Here is a 14,420-nt window from a genome sequence, read left to right on the forward strand (position 1 = left end):
CTGTGAGCTGTCCCCTGATTGCACACTGCACACTGTGGTGTGTGCAGGTGAGCACATGCATATACCCCACTCGCCGACCTATAACTTCTGCAAGCTATCCTGATTTGAGACATATGCACTGAGACACAAGAGCACACACACACACAAATAAAGGAATGTCAGTTAGAATACGAAGATAAACAGAAGAAGCAGTGCTATCATATAAGCTGTAGCCCACTCACAGTGAGGCTAGACTGTAGATAAAAACTTTCTACAGTACGTCTGTCGGAGAGGGCACCAGGGCCTTGTACTCATGGGAAAATACTAAGAGAAGCGGGAAAGTTAATTACAGAGAGGTTCTCCTCAATGGAGGAGATAAATCAAATACCTGCAGTCTTCAGAAGACAGAAAGTGGATTTTGTTAATGCCCTGGTGGCAAATCTCGCCCATCTTTTGCTATAGAGAGAGTCCTCACCCAGATTCCCCAGAATGATTATTCCAGACACATCTGTCCCTGAACCACCATTAGTCTTTAAGGGAGATGTCACATGTGCTCTGGCCTGCTACCACGCTTGGGCAGAGACCATGGTGGATTCTGGGCCTTATGAGCTACAGATCCTACCCTCGTGGTCACATGTACTTTATCAAGGAGTTTCTGTAGTGACAGTGTAAAGTTTACTGTGCACCTGTGTTGGACATTTTTTCCAAAAATGTATTTTCAAATATGGTGATGAAGATCTGCTGGCATTAAACTCGGCACATTGAACTCGCAGACATCCTCCTGCCTCTGCCTCTGGAGTGGTTGGAGTAAAGATATGGAGTTCCATGCCCATCTGGAAAAAGATTTGTCGTTTGAGTTGACTCTATTTTCTTTTTCTAAAATGATTATTTCATCTATAGTGATCTTCACCTCTACACAGGTCTACGTACCAGGTACAAGCTCAGTGTCCCGGGAGGCCTGGTCAGTAGTCACAGACCCTGGAACTGGAGTTACACCACGGCTGAAAGCTGCCATGTCATCCTGGGCATCAAACCTGGGTCCTCTGGGAGAGCAGCTTGTGCTCCTAACTGCTGGGCTATCACTCCAGACCAAGTTCTCCATTCTCGACAATGTTCCCTGTCCTAGATCACTAGGGGTCAGACTCCTGTTGGCCATTAAACAAAGGACTCCTCCTGCCTTCAGCATGGATGAGCTCCCTACTTGGTTATTGTATAAAACAAAGTGGTCAGCCAGAAATAAAGCAGGCACACTGCAAAAGCAGGGTTAGCAGGCTGCATTGATAATTGTGCATATTTATTCATACATATGTAACAAAATAAAGAAAAAGAGACAATCAATTTGAAATTTGGGAGGCAGAGAAGGAGATGGAGGGAGGGAACAAAGAATGAGATGGATGGAGAAAAGGGAAGGAGAAAAATGACACAGTTACATTTTAATGAAGATGAATAAAAATAAAATTCAAATTAAATAAAAGAATGGAATTCTCTATAACGATGTCATTATCCCAAGCCAGCCAGCAGTCAGAGCTAAGTAGAATGATCTCTTTCTGATATGGCAGGGAAGTCATGCAGGTTTCCTCCGAGCCAGTCTGTTCTGAGGTTAGACTAGCACAACAGAGACGTTCATCTCAGAATGGCATCCACAGTGATTGGCGGTGACTTTGTCTTGATGCTTTCTGTGTTCTGCTCTTTGTCCTTTGTATTTGTGAGAATCCAGGCATTGCTACCTCAATCTCTGTGTACTGTGTACTGTGTACTGTGTACTGTGATTAGCAGGTAGCCTTGGTTCCTCAGCAGCCTCCTTTCCCAGAATCCTTTACGAGATGTTCACTTAAGATTTTATGGTTTTCCTTCTGCAGGGCTGTCTTTATTACACACGACCCCCCCCCCCCCAAGCCTGCATGGTCTGCAAGGTCCTTTGCTCAGGAACAGGTTTCTGCTCCTACACTAAGGCTACCCACCCAGAGAGGTGAGTACCTGCCTACCGGGCAGGCCTCAAGGACCACCAAAGGGAGCGCGGGCACCTTCAGCTTGCCCAGCAGGGTCTCCTGTGCTCTACTGGACCCCGCCCAGCCTGCCACTTTCTTCCTTTTGTCCCCGGCTCATTGGGCTACCAGCCGTCCCAGTTTAGGTGCTGAGGAGCTCCATCTGAACAGGTGAGTGTGTGCTAACCAGGGGCGGATTGTCCCGGAAGAGAGCACAAACTCCCCACCCCCAGCTCCTTCTGCAGGGCTGTCTTTCTTGCACACGACAACCCCCCCCCCAGCCTGCGTGATCTGCAAGGTCCTTTGCTCAGGAACAGTTTTCTGCTCCTACACTAAGGCTACCCACCCAGAGAGGTGAGTGCCTGCCTACCAAGCAGGCCTCAAGGACCCCCAAAGGGAGCTCGGGCACCTTCAGCTTGCGCGGCAGGGTGTCCTGTGTTCTACTCGACCATGCCCTGCCCCCCAAGTTTGCCCGTTTGTCTGCGGGTCATTGGATTACCAGGCGTCCATGTTTAGGTGCTGAGGAGTTTCATCTGGACTGGAACGGATCCTGCGTCTACACTGAGGAGATACACCCAGAGAGTCAGTCAGAGCAAAGTCTGCACCAAGACACCAGGACTCTACTGGCTCCATTTGAAGGAAGAGATGGGAAGGCACCAATGCAAGAATTCCTCCAACAACCTGAAAGGCAACATGACATCACCAGAATCCAGGGATCCCAAAATAAGAAGAATTGTACACCCTACTCCAGAAGAATTAGAAGAAATAAGACTCAAAAGTGAATTATATGAAAATAATAGAAGACCTTAAACAGGAGGTGAAAAACTGCCATAAACAATTAGAGATTACAAACATAAAGGTAGAGGAAATGAATAAATCACTCAGAGATACCCAAGAAAACCAAGAGAAACAAGAAAAAACAATCAAACAGGTAAGGGAAACAGTTCAAGACTTGAAGAATGAAATGGAAGTAATGAAGAAAACACAAACTGAGGGAAGGATGGAGATGGAAAATCTGGGTAAACGAACAGGAACTACAAAGACAAGTACTACCAACAGATTACAAGAGATAGAAGAAAGAATCTCAGACACTGAAGATACCATAGAGAAAATAAACACACTGGTCAAAGAAAACAGCAAAACCAACAAATTCTCATCACAAAACATTCAGGAAATCTGGGACACAATAAAAAGACCAAACCTAAGAATTATAGGGGTAGAAGAAGGAGAAGAAGTACAGCTCGATGATCCAGAAAATATATTTAATAAAATTATAGAAAAAAAACTTTCCCAACCTAAAGAAAGATATTCCTTTGAAGGTTCAAGAAGCATACAGAACACCGAATAGACTGGACCAAAAAAAAAAATCTCCTCGCCATATAATAATCAAAACACAAAACATACAGAATAAAGAAAGAATATTAAGAGCTGCAAAGGAAAAAGGCCAAGTTACTTATAAAGGTAAACCTATCAGACTTACACCTGACTTCTCTATGGAAACCATGAAAACCAAAAGGTCCTGATTAGATGTACTGCAGAAACTAAGAGATCATGGATGCAAGCCCAGACTACTATACCCAGCGAAGCTTTCATTCACTATAAATGGAGAAAAGAAAATTTTCCAGGATAAAAACAAATTTAAACAATACATAGCCACAAATCCAGCCTTACAGAAAGTAATAGAAGGAAAATCACAACCCAAGGAGTCCAACAATGCCCACAATAACTCAGACATCTAATGACCCTTCATCAGCACAACTTGAAGAAGGGAAACACACAAACTCTACTACCAAAAAAAAAGAAAAGAAAAAATAACTGGAGTTAACAACCACTGGTCATTAATATCACTTAATATCAATGGACTCAACTCACCTATAAAGAGGCACAGTCTAAGAGATTGGATACGAAAACAGGATCCAACATTCTGCTGTTTACAAGAAACACACATCAACCACAAACACAGACATCTACTCAGAGTAAAGGGCTGGGAAAAGGTTTATCAAGCAAATGGACCTAAGAAACAAGCAGGTGTGGCCATACTGATTTCTAACAAAGTTGACTTCAAACTAAAATCAATCAGAAGAGATGGAGAGGGACATTTTTTACTCATAACAGGAACAATTCATCAGGACAAAGTCTCAATCCTGAATATCTATGCCCCTAATATAAAAGCACCCACATACGTAAAAGAAACATTACTAAAACTCAAGGCAGTCATCAAACCACATACACTAATAGTAGGAGACTTCAACAATCCTCTCTCACCAATGGACAGGTCAATCAGACAGAAACCTAACAGAGAAATAAGAGGATTAAGGGAGGTAATGAATCAAATGGACTTAACAGACATCTATAGATCATTCCACCCAAATAGGAAAGAATATACCTTCTTCTCTGCAGCTCATGGAACCTTCTCGAAAATTGACCACATACTCAGTAACAAAGCAAACTTACACAGTTAAAAAAAAATATTAGTAACCACCTGAGTCTTATCGGATCACCATGGATTAAAGTTAGAATTCAACAACAGTGCTACCCCTAGAAAGCATACGAACTCATGGAAACTGGACAGTCAACTACTGAACCACACCTGGATCAAGGAAAAAATAAAGAAAGAAATTAAAGTCTTTCTTGAATTCAGTGAAAATAAAGACTCAACATACTCAAACCTATGGGACACCATGAAGCAGTGCTAAGAGGAAAGTTCATAGCACTAAGTGCCCACTTAAAGAAAACGGAGAAAGCACACATTGGAGACTTAACAGCACACCTGAAAGCTCTAGAAAAAAAAAGAAGCAGACTCACCTAGGAGGAGTAGAAGACTGGAAATAATGAAACTAAGGGCTGAAATCAACAAAATAGAAAAACAGAAAACAATCCAAAGAATCAATGAAACAAAAAGCTGGTGCTGGTTCTTGGAGAAAATCAACAAGATTGATAAGCCCCTATCCAATCTAATCATACAGCTGAGAGAGAATACGCAAATTAACAAGATCAGAAATGAAAAGGGAGACAACCACAGACACAGAGGAAATTCAGAAAAGCATTAGATCTTACTACAAAAGCTTATATGCCACAAAATTGGAAAATGTTAAATAAATGGACAATTATTTTAGATAAGTACCATATACCAAAGTTAGACCAGGACCAGGGGAACAATCTAAATAGACCTGTTAGTCGCGACGAATTAGAAGTTGTTATAAAAAACCTCCCTACCAAAAAAAGCCAAGGTCCAGACAGTTTCAATGCAGAATTCTACCAGAACTTCCAAGAAGACCTAATACCTATACTCCTTAATGCAGGGCTGGTTCAAAATACGAAAATCTATCAATGTAATCCAGCATATAAATAAACTGAAAGAAAAAAACCATATGATCATTTCATTAGATGCTGAAAAAGCATTCGACAAAATTCAACATCCATTTATGTTAAAAGTCTTGGAGAGATTAGGGATACAAGGGTCATACCTAAATATAATAGAAGCTATATACAGCAAGCCGACAGCTAACATCAAATTAAACGGAGAGAAACTCAAAGCCATCCCGCTTAACTCAGGAACACGACAAGGCTGTCCACTCTCGCCATACCTCTTCAATATAGTGCTTGAAGTTCTAGCAATAGCAATAAGACAACATACGGGGATCAAGGGGATTCGAATTGGAAAGGAAGAAGTTAAACTTTCGTTATTCGCAGATGATATGATAGTGTACTTAAGCAACCCCCAAAACTCCACCAAAGAACTTTTACAGCTGATAAACAGCTTTAGTAATGTGGCAGGATACAAGATCAACTCCAAAAAATCAGTCGCCCTCTTATACACAAAGGATATGGAAGCAGAGAGGGAAATCAGAGAAGCTTCACCTTTCACAATAGCCACAAACAGCATAAAATATCTTGGGGTAACTCTAACCAAGGAAGTGAAAGATCTATTTGACAAGAACTTTAAGGCATTGAAGAAAGAAACTGAGGAGTATACCAGAAAATGGAAGGACCTCCCTTGCTCTTGGATTGGGAGGATCAACATAGTAAAAATGGCAATTCTACCAAGGGCAATTTATAGATTCAATGCAATCCCCATTAAAATCCCATCGAAATTCTTCACAGATCTTGAGAGGACATTAATTAACTTTATATGGAAAAACAAAAACCCAGGATAGCCAAAACAATCTTATACAATAAAGGAACTTCTGGAGGCATTACCATCCCTGACTTCAAACTCTATTACAGAGCTTCAGTATTGAAAACGGCTTGGTATTGGCATAAAAACAGAGAAGTCGATCAATAGAATAGAGTAGAAGACCCAGATTTTATCCCACAAACCTATGAACACCTGATTTTTGATAAAGGAGCTAAATGTATTCAATGGAAGAAAGATAGCATCTTCAACAAATGATGCTGGCAGAACTGGTTGTCAACCTGTAGAAGAATGAAAATAGATCCATATCTATTGCCGTGCACAAAAATCAAGTCCAAATGGATTAAAGACCTCAAAATCAGGCTAAACACACTGAACCTGATAGAAGAGTAAGTGGGAAGTACTCTACAACATATGGGCACAGGAGACCACTTCCTACGCATATCCCCAGCAGCACAGACATTAAGGACAACATTGAATAAATGGGACCTCTTGAAACTGAGAAGCTTCTGTAAAGCAAAGGACACTGTCACTAAGACAAAAAGGCAACCCACTGACTGGGAGAAGATCTTCACCAACCCTGCAAAAGACAAAGGTCTGATCTCCAAAATATATAAAGAACTAAAGAGGGCTGGAGAGATGGCTCAGTGGTTAAGAGCACTGACTGCTCTTCCAGAGGTCCTGAGTTCAATTCCCAGCAACCACAGGGTGGCTTATAGCCAGCTATAATGAGATCTGGCGCCCCCTTCTGGCTTGCAGGCACACATGGAAGGGATGCTGTACACATAATAAATAAATATTTTTTAAAAAAAACAACAACAAAAAAAAAGAACTCAAGAAACTAGACTTTAAAATGCTAATTAACCCAAAAAAAATGGGGCACTAAACTGAACAGAGAATTCTCAACAGAAGAACTTCAAATGGCCAAAAGACACTTAAGGTCATGCTCATCCTCCTTGGTGATCAGGGAAATGCAAATTAAAACAACTTTGAGATACCATCTTACACCTGTCAGAATGGCTAAAATCAAAAACACCAATGATAGCCTTTGCTGGAGAGGTTGTGGAGAAAGGGGTACACTCATCCATTGCTGGTGGGAATGCAATCTTGTGCAACCACTTTGAAAATCAGTGTGGCGATTTCTCAGGAAATTCGGGATCAACCTACCCCAAGATCCAGTAATACCACTCTTGGGAATATACCCAATAGATGCCCTATCATATGACAAAAGCATTTGTTCAACTATGTTCATAGCAGCATTGTTTGTAATAGCCAGAACCTGGAAACAACCTAGATGCCCTTCAATGGAAGAATGGATGAAGAAAGTGTGGAATATATACACATTAGAGTACTACTCAGCGGTAAAAAACAATGACTTCTCGAATTTTGCATGCAAATGGATGGAAATAGAAAACACTATCCTGAGTGAGGTAACCCAGACCCAAAAAGATGAACATGGGATGTACTCACTCATAATTGGTTTCTAGCCATAAATAAAGGAAATTGAGCATATAATTTGTGATCCTAGATAAGCTAAATAAGAAGGTGAACCCAAAGAAAAACATATAGTCATCCGCCTGGATATGGGAAGTAGACAAGATTGCCGGGCAAAAACTGGGAACTTAGGGGTGAGGTGGTATGGAGCTAAGGGGAAATGGGGTGAGAAACGTTAGAAGGGGAGAATGGGGGGAGCTTAGGGGAAGGGGATGGTTAGGCTAAAGGAAGGGTGGATATGGGAGCAGAGAAATATATATCCTAATTACGGGAGACTTGACTCTAAAGGGGCTCGCAGGTGTCCAGGGAGATGTCCCCAGATAGTACCTTGGGCAACTGAGGATAGGGAACCTAAAATGACCCTATCCTATAGCCATACTGATGAATATCTTGCATATCACCTTAGAACCTTCATCTGGCGATGGATGGAGATAGAGACAGAGACCCAAATTGGAGTACCGGACTGAGCTCCTAAGGTCCAAATGAGGAGCAGAAGGAGGGAGAACATGAGCAAGGAAGTCAGGACCACAAGGGGTGCACCCACCCACTGAGACAGTGGAGCTGATCTATTGGGAGCTCACCAAGGCCAGCAGGACTGCGACTGAATAAGCATGGGATGAGACCGGACTCCCTGAACATGGCGGACAATGAGGGCTGATGAGAAGCCAAGGACAATGGCACTAGGTTTCGATCCTAATGCATGAACTGGCTTCTGGGCATCTAGCCTGTTTGGATGCTCACCTTCCTGGACCTGGATAGAAGTGGGAGGACCTGGACTTCCCACAGGGCAGGGAATCTGGACAGCTCTTCAGTCTCAAGAGGGAGGGGGAATGGAGTGGGAAGAAGGGGGAGAGGGGGAGGGGAATACGGGGAGGGGGTGATGTGTGAGAGGAGGGGGAGGGAAATGGGAAACAGGGAGGAGGCAGAAATTTTTTTTGCAACAACTAAAAAAAATTAACAAAAAAAAAAGATTTTATGGTTCAGGCTGCACATTGTAAAAGCATTTCTGTCCTTGATTTTTATATTATGCATTCGTTCCTGCATGGCATTGAGCTAAAACTGCCCGAACCCTCTCTGCTTTTACAATGTTGCCATGTCCAGAGGTGGACCTGCTATGAGAGCATCCTTAGGTATAGGCAGATCTCCACATGAATGTGTCCATGACTCCTTTGCTGAGGAAAGCATAGCGTTGGGAGTGAGTTCCAGGCTGTCCCCCTCCTCTGCAGGGATGACTTCTCAGGCCTTGTGTCTTGGCTGTGTTTGTCTTCACACTCGGGGACACGGGAACCAATGAAGCTGGCTAACAGCAGCGCTGACAAACAGCACCTCCGTGTCTGCTCATGGTCGACCACAGTGTCCATTGGTATTCGCTTGTCCACTGTTTCCATTGGTATTGGCTTGTCCACTGTTTCCATTGGTATTCGCTTGTCCACTGTTTCCATTGGTATTCGCTTGTCCACTGTTTCCATTGGTATTGGCTTGTTCACTGTTTCCATTGGTATTGGCTTGTCCACTGTTTCCATTGGTATTGGCTTGTCCACTGTTTCCATTGGTATTCGCTTGTCCACTGTTTCCATTGGTATTCGCTTGTCCACTGTTTCCATTGGTATTGGCTTGTCCACTGTTTCCATTGGTATTCGCTTGTCCACTGTTTCCATTGGTATTCACTTGTCCGCTGTTTCCATTGGTATTCGCTTGCCCGCTGTTTCCGTTGGTATTCGCTTGCCCGCTCTTTCAGGGAGGACACATCTGTGAGTCTGAGGCCAACCTGACCCACATAGTGAGTTCCAGGCCGCCTGGGTATCCACAGTGAAAGCTTTTCTCAAAAAAAAGAAACAATAACACCAAAAACCCTTCAAGAACCTGGGTGGTAGTGGCTTAAGCCTTTAATCCCAGCATTTAATACGTAAAGGAGTTTGATCTCTGTTAGTTCAAGGCCAGCCTGGTCTACAAAGCAGGTGCAACATCAGCCAAGGCTACACACGGAAAAAGACCCTGTGTCAAAAAAAAATCTTGAATTAATAGATATGCTTACCTTATTTTTTTTTTTGATTCAAGTCTCTCCATGTCTGCCCGACACAGGCGCTGAGTGCAGCTTGAGTTCTCTGTAACAGCAGTGTGTGCTCCTTACAACTGAGCCACCTTCCAGCCAAAATGACAAGTATTAAACCTCTGCAGTTTTAAATTAACAAGTTTATCTTTGCAGATGTTTAAAAGTTGATTCTTTTATCATCATAAAAGCATTCAAATAATTATGAGGATCATTTATACGAGAAAAATAAATTCACATGATATACAGGTGATGTTTAAGAACTACATTCAAAAGAGTAAATTCCCTATGACAAGGAATTCCTATTTGTCACCTACATTCCTTACATATTTATTTTTACTTTTAAGAACAGGTCTCACTGTGCGGCCCTCTCTGCACTCATAGTCACTGATTCATTTGCCTCTGCCCCATAAGGGCTGAGATAAAATCATAAGTCATCATACCAGGCCATCTTTATAAACTTTATGTAGCATCTGCACTAAATATCACAAGCTGATTGATAGGTAAATAGAACACAATGTCTTCTAGACCTCAAGTAAATGTATCTCATTCACAACATGCTTCTTTTTAATATTGTCTCAACAGTCCTTCATAGGTTTTCTTCGATTTCTTTATTGAAATTTATTTTCTTATTTTATGTTTGTTTGTACATTCCTGCATGAATGTATACACTGGCTTCCATCTCTGCGACCAGAAAGGCTCAGGTCTGTTGGAGTTATAGGCATGTGAGCCAAACAAACAGTATGCTGGGAGCCAGGATGGGTCCTCTGCAAGAGCAGCAACTCACCGAGATCCATCTGCCTCTGCCTCTGCCTCTGCCTCTGCCTCTGCCTCTGCCTCTGCCTCTGCCTCTGCCTCTGCCTCTGCCTCTGCCTCTGCCTCTGCCTCTGCCTCTGCCTCTGCCTCGAGTGCTGGGATTAAAGGCGTAAGCCACCATCACCCATTCAACTTTACTTTTCTAATGTTGAAAACATGGCAGCCAAAGCACCCCTACTCAATGCACCCTTAAAAAGGACAAGAGTCACTATAGAATTCCTGGTCTTGGTCATCATGGCTGTCTTTGTGTTCACAAGTAAGATAATGTAAACAAACATAAGCTGTTGACAGATGTTTCTCTCCTGCCTGGTCCTGCAGCTGTTCAGTCCCAAAGAAACACACAGAGGTCTATATTAATTATAAACTGGTGGTCCCCATAGCCCGCCTGCAGCAAGCAGGGTGGGCCCTTTGTCTGTGAGCGAACCAAGCAGCACGGAGCTTCATCAGGGCACCTAGTGAGACATCATTGTGGTGAGCGAGTGCTGCGGCACCCGGGAACAGCCCGCCTACACTTCCTGATCAACCTACAGGGCTACACTGCCCGGTACCTCCTCTCTCTTCCTATCCCATCCAGCTTACATCCAGATCCCCCCACCCTCTGTTTCTCTCCCCCCTCCCTTCCCTGGTGGCAGAGAGCCTCCCTGCTCTGCCTGCCTGGGCGCTGGGTCCTAACCCCAAGCGTAGGGTAAAGGGGAGCTCGGGGGCTTCTTTATCCCCATAGCCCGCCTGCAGCAAGCAGGGTGGGCCCTTTGTCTGCGAGCGAACCAAGCAGCACGGAGCTTCATCAGGGCACCTAGTGAGACATCATTGTGGTGAGTGAGTGCTGCGGCACCCGGGAACAGCCCGCCTACACTTCCTGATCAACCTACAGGGCTACACTGCCCGGTACCTCCTCTCTCTTCCTATCCCATCCAGCTTACATCCAGATCCCCCTACCCCCTGTCTCTCTCCATCCCTCCCTTCTTGGAGCAGAGTGCCTCCCTGTTCAGCCTGCCTGGGCGCTGGGACTGAACCCGAAGGTGAGTGCAAAGGGGAAGGTGGTAGCTCCTTTGTCTCCATAACCTGCCTGCAGCAAGCAGGGTGGGCCTTTGTTTGCAAGCTAACCAAGCAGCAAGGAGATCGGAACTGGACTCCAGGAGAAACATCACGGGGGAGTGACATCACTTGGAAGGTACATCAGTTGGCAAGAAGACCTGATCCTGTAAAAGAAGATCCATAGGAGAATATTGGAAGGAAGAGATGGGGAGACGCCAATGCAAGAATTCACCCAACAATCTGAAGAACAACACGAAACCACCAGAAGCCAGCGACCTCACAACAGGAGGACATGAACACCTTAATCATGAAGAAGGAGAAAAAACTGACTTCATGACAGTGATTGACACCCTTAAACAGCATATAAAAAACGCCCTTATAGAAATGGATGAGAAGTATAACAGAAAGTTCGAGGAATTGAGTAAATCAGTGAATGATACCCTAGGAAAGCAAGGAAAAACAATCAAGCAGATAATGGAAACAGTTCATGATTTGAAAAATGAAATGGAGGCAAAGAAGAAAACACAAACAGAGGGCCGGCTGGACATGGAAAATCTAGGTAAACGAATAGAGACTACAGAAACAAGCATAACCAGCAGAATACAAGAGATAGAAGAAAGAATCTCAGAGTCTGAGGATAACATAGAGAAAATAAACGCACTGATCAAAGAAAACAGCAAGTCCAACAAACTCTCATCACAAAACATTCAGGAAATATGGGACACAATAAAAAGACCAAACCTAAGAATAATTGGAGTAGAAGAAGGAGAAGAAGTGCAGCTCAACGGTCCAGAAAATATACTTAACAAAATTATAGAAGAAAACTTTCCCAACCTGAAGAAGGATGTACCTATGAAGGTTCAAGAGGCATACAGAACCCCAAATAGGCTGGATCAAAAAAAAAACATCCCCTCGCCATATAATAATCAAAACACAAAATATACAGAATAAAGAAAGAATATTAAGAGCCGCAAAGGTAAAAGGCCAACTTACTTATAAAGGTAAACCTATCAGACTTACACCTGACTTCTCTATGGAAACCATGAAAGCCAGAAGGTCCTGGATAGATGTACTGCAAAAACTAAGAGACCATGGATGCAAGCCCAGACTACTATATCCAGCCAAGCTTTCGTTCACCATAAATGGAGAAAACAAAATTTTCCAGGATAAAAACAAATTTAAGCAATACGTAGCCACAAATCCAGCCTTACAGAAAATAATAGAAGGAAAATCACTAACCAAGGAGTCCAACAAAGACCTCAATAACTCAGACATCTAGAGACCCTTCACCAGCGCAACTCAAAGAAGGGAAACACACAAACCCTACTACTTAAAAAGTGACCGGAGTTAACAACCACTGGTCATTAATATCACTTAATGTCAATGGACTCAACTCACCTATAAAAAGGCACAGGCTAAGAGACTGGATACGAAAACAGGATCCAACATTCTGCTGTCTACAAGAAACACACCTCAACCACAAAGACAGGCACCTACTCAGAGTAAAGGGCTGGGAAAAGGCTTATCAAGCAAATGGACCTAAGAAACAAGCAGGTGTGGCCATACTAATTTCTAACAAAGTTGACTTCAAACTTAAATCAATCAAAAGAGATGGAGAGGGACATTTTATACTCATAACAGGAACAATTCATCAGGAAGAAATCTCAATCCTGAATATCTATGCCCCTAATATAAAAGCACCCACGTATGTAAAAGAAACATTGCTAAAATTCAAGGCAGCCATCAAACCGCACACACTAATAGTAGGAGACTTCAACACTCCTCTTTCACCAATGGAAAGGTCAATCAGACAGAAACCTAACAGAGAAATTAGAGAATTAATGGAGGTAATGAAGCAAATGGACATAACAGACATCTATAGAATATTCCACCCAAATAGGAAAGAATAAACCTTTTTCTCTGCAGCTCATGGAACCTTCTCGAAAATTGACCACATACTTGGTAACAAAGCTAACTTACACAGCTACAAAAAAATATTACTAACCACCTGTGTCTTATCAGACCACCATGGATTAAAGTTAGAATTCAACAACAATGCTACCCCTAGAAAGCCTACAAACTCATGGAAACTGAACAGTCAACTACTGAACCATACCTGGATTAAGGAGGAAATAAAGAAAGAAATTAAAGTCTTCCTTGAATTCAATGAAAATAAAGAAACAACATACTCGAACTTATGGGACACTATGAAAGCAGTCCTGAGAGGAAAGTTCATAGCACTAAGTGCCCACTTAAAGAAAACAGAGAAAGCACATATTGGAGACTTAACAGCCCACCTGAAAGCTCTAGAAAAAAAAAGAAGCAGACTCACCTAGGAGGAGTAGAAGACTGGAAATAATCAAACTGAGGGCTGAAATCAACAAAATAGAAACACAAAAAACAATCCAAAGAATCAATGAATCAAGAAGCTGGTTCCTGGAAAAAATCAACAAGATTGACAAACCCCTATCCAAACTAATCAAACGGCAGAGAGAAAATTTGCAAATTAATAAGATCAGAAATGAAAAGGGGGACATAACCACAAACACAGAGGAAATTCAGAGAGTCATTAGATCTTACTACAAAAGCTTGTATGCCACTAAACTGGAAAATGTAAAAGAAATGGACACTTTCTTAGATAAATACGATTTACCAAAATTAAATCAGGACCAGGTGAACAAGCTAAACAGACCTGTCAGTCGCGAAGAACTAGAAGCTGTTATCAAAAACCTCCCTACCAAAAAAAGCCCAGGGCCAGATGGTTTCAATGCGGAATTCTACCAGAACTTCCAAGAAGACCTAATACCTATACTCCTCAATGTATTCCACAATATAGAAACAGAAGGGTCATTACCAAATTCCTTTTATGAAGCTACAGTTACTCTGATACCAAAACCACACAAAGACTCAACCAGGAAAGAGAATT

The sequence above is a fragment of the Microtus pennsylvanicus genome, chromosome 6, assembly GCF_037038515.1.
Source record: "Microtus pennsylvanicus isolate mMicPen1 chromosome 6, mMicPen1.hap1, whole genome shotgun sequence".
Lineage (NCBI taxonomy): Eukaryota > Metazoa > Chordata > Mammalia > Rodentia > Cricetidae > Microtus > Microtus pennsylvanicus.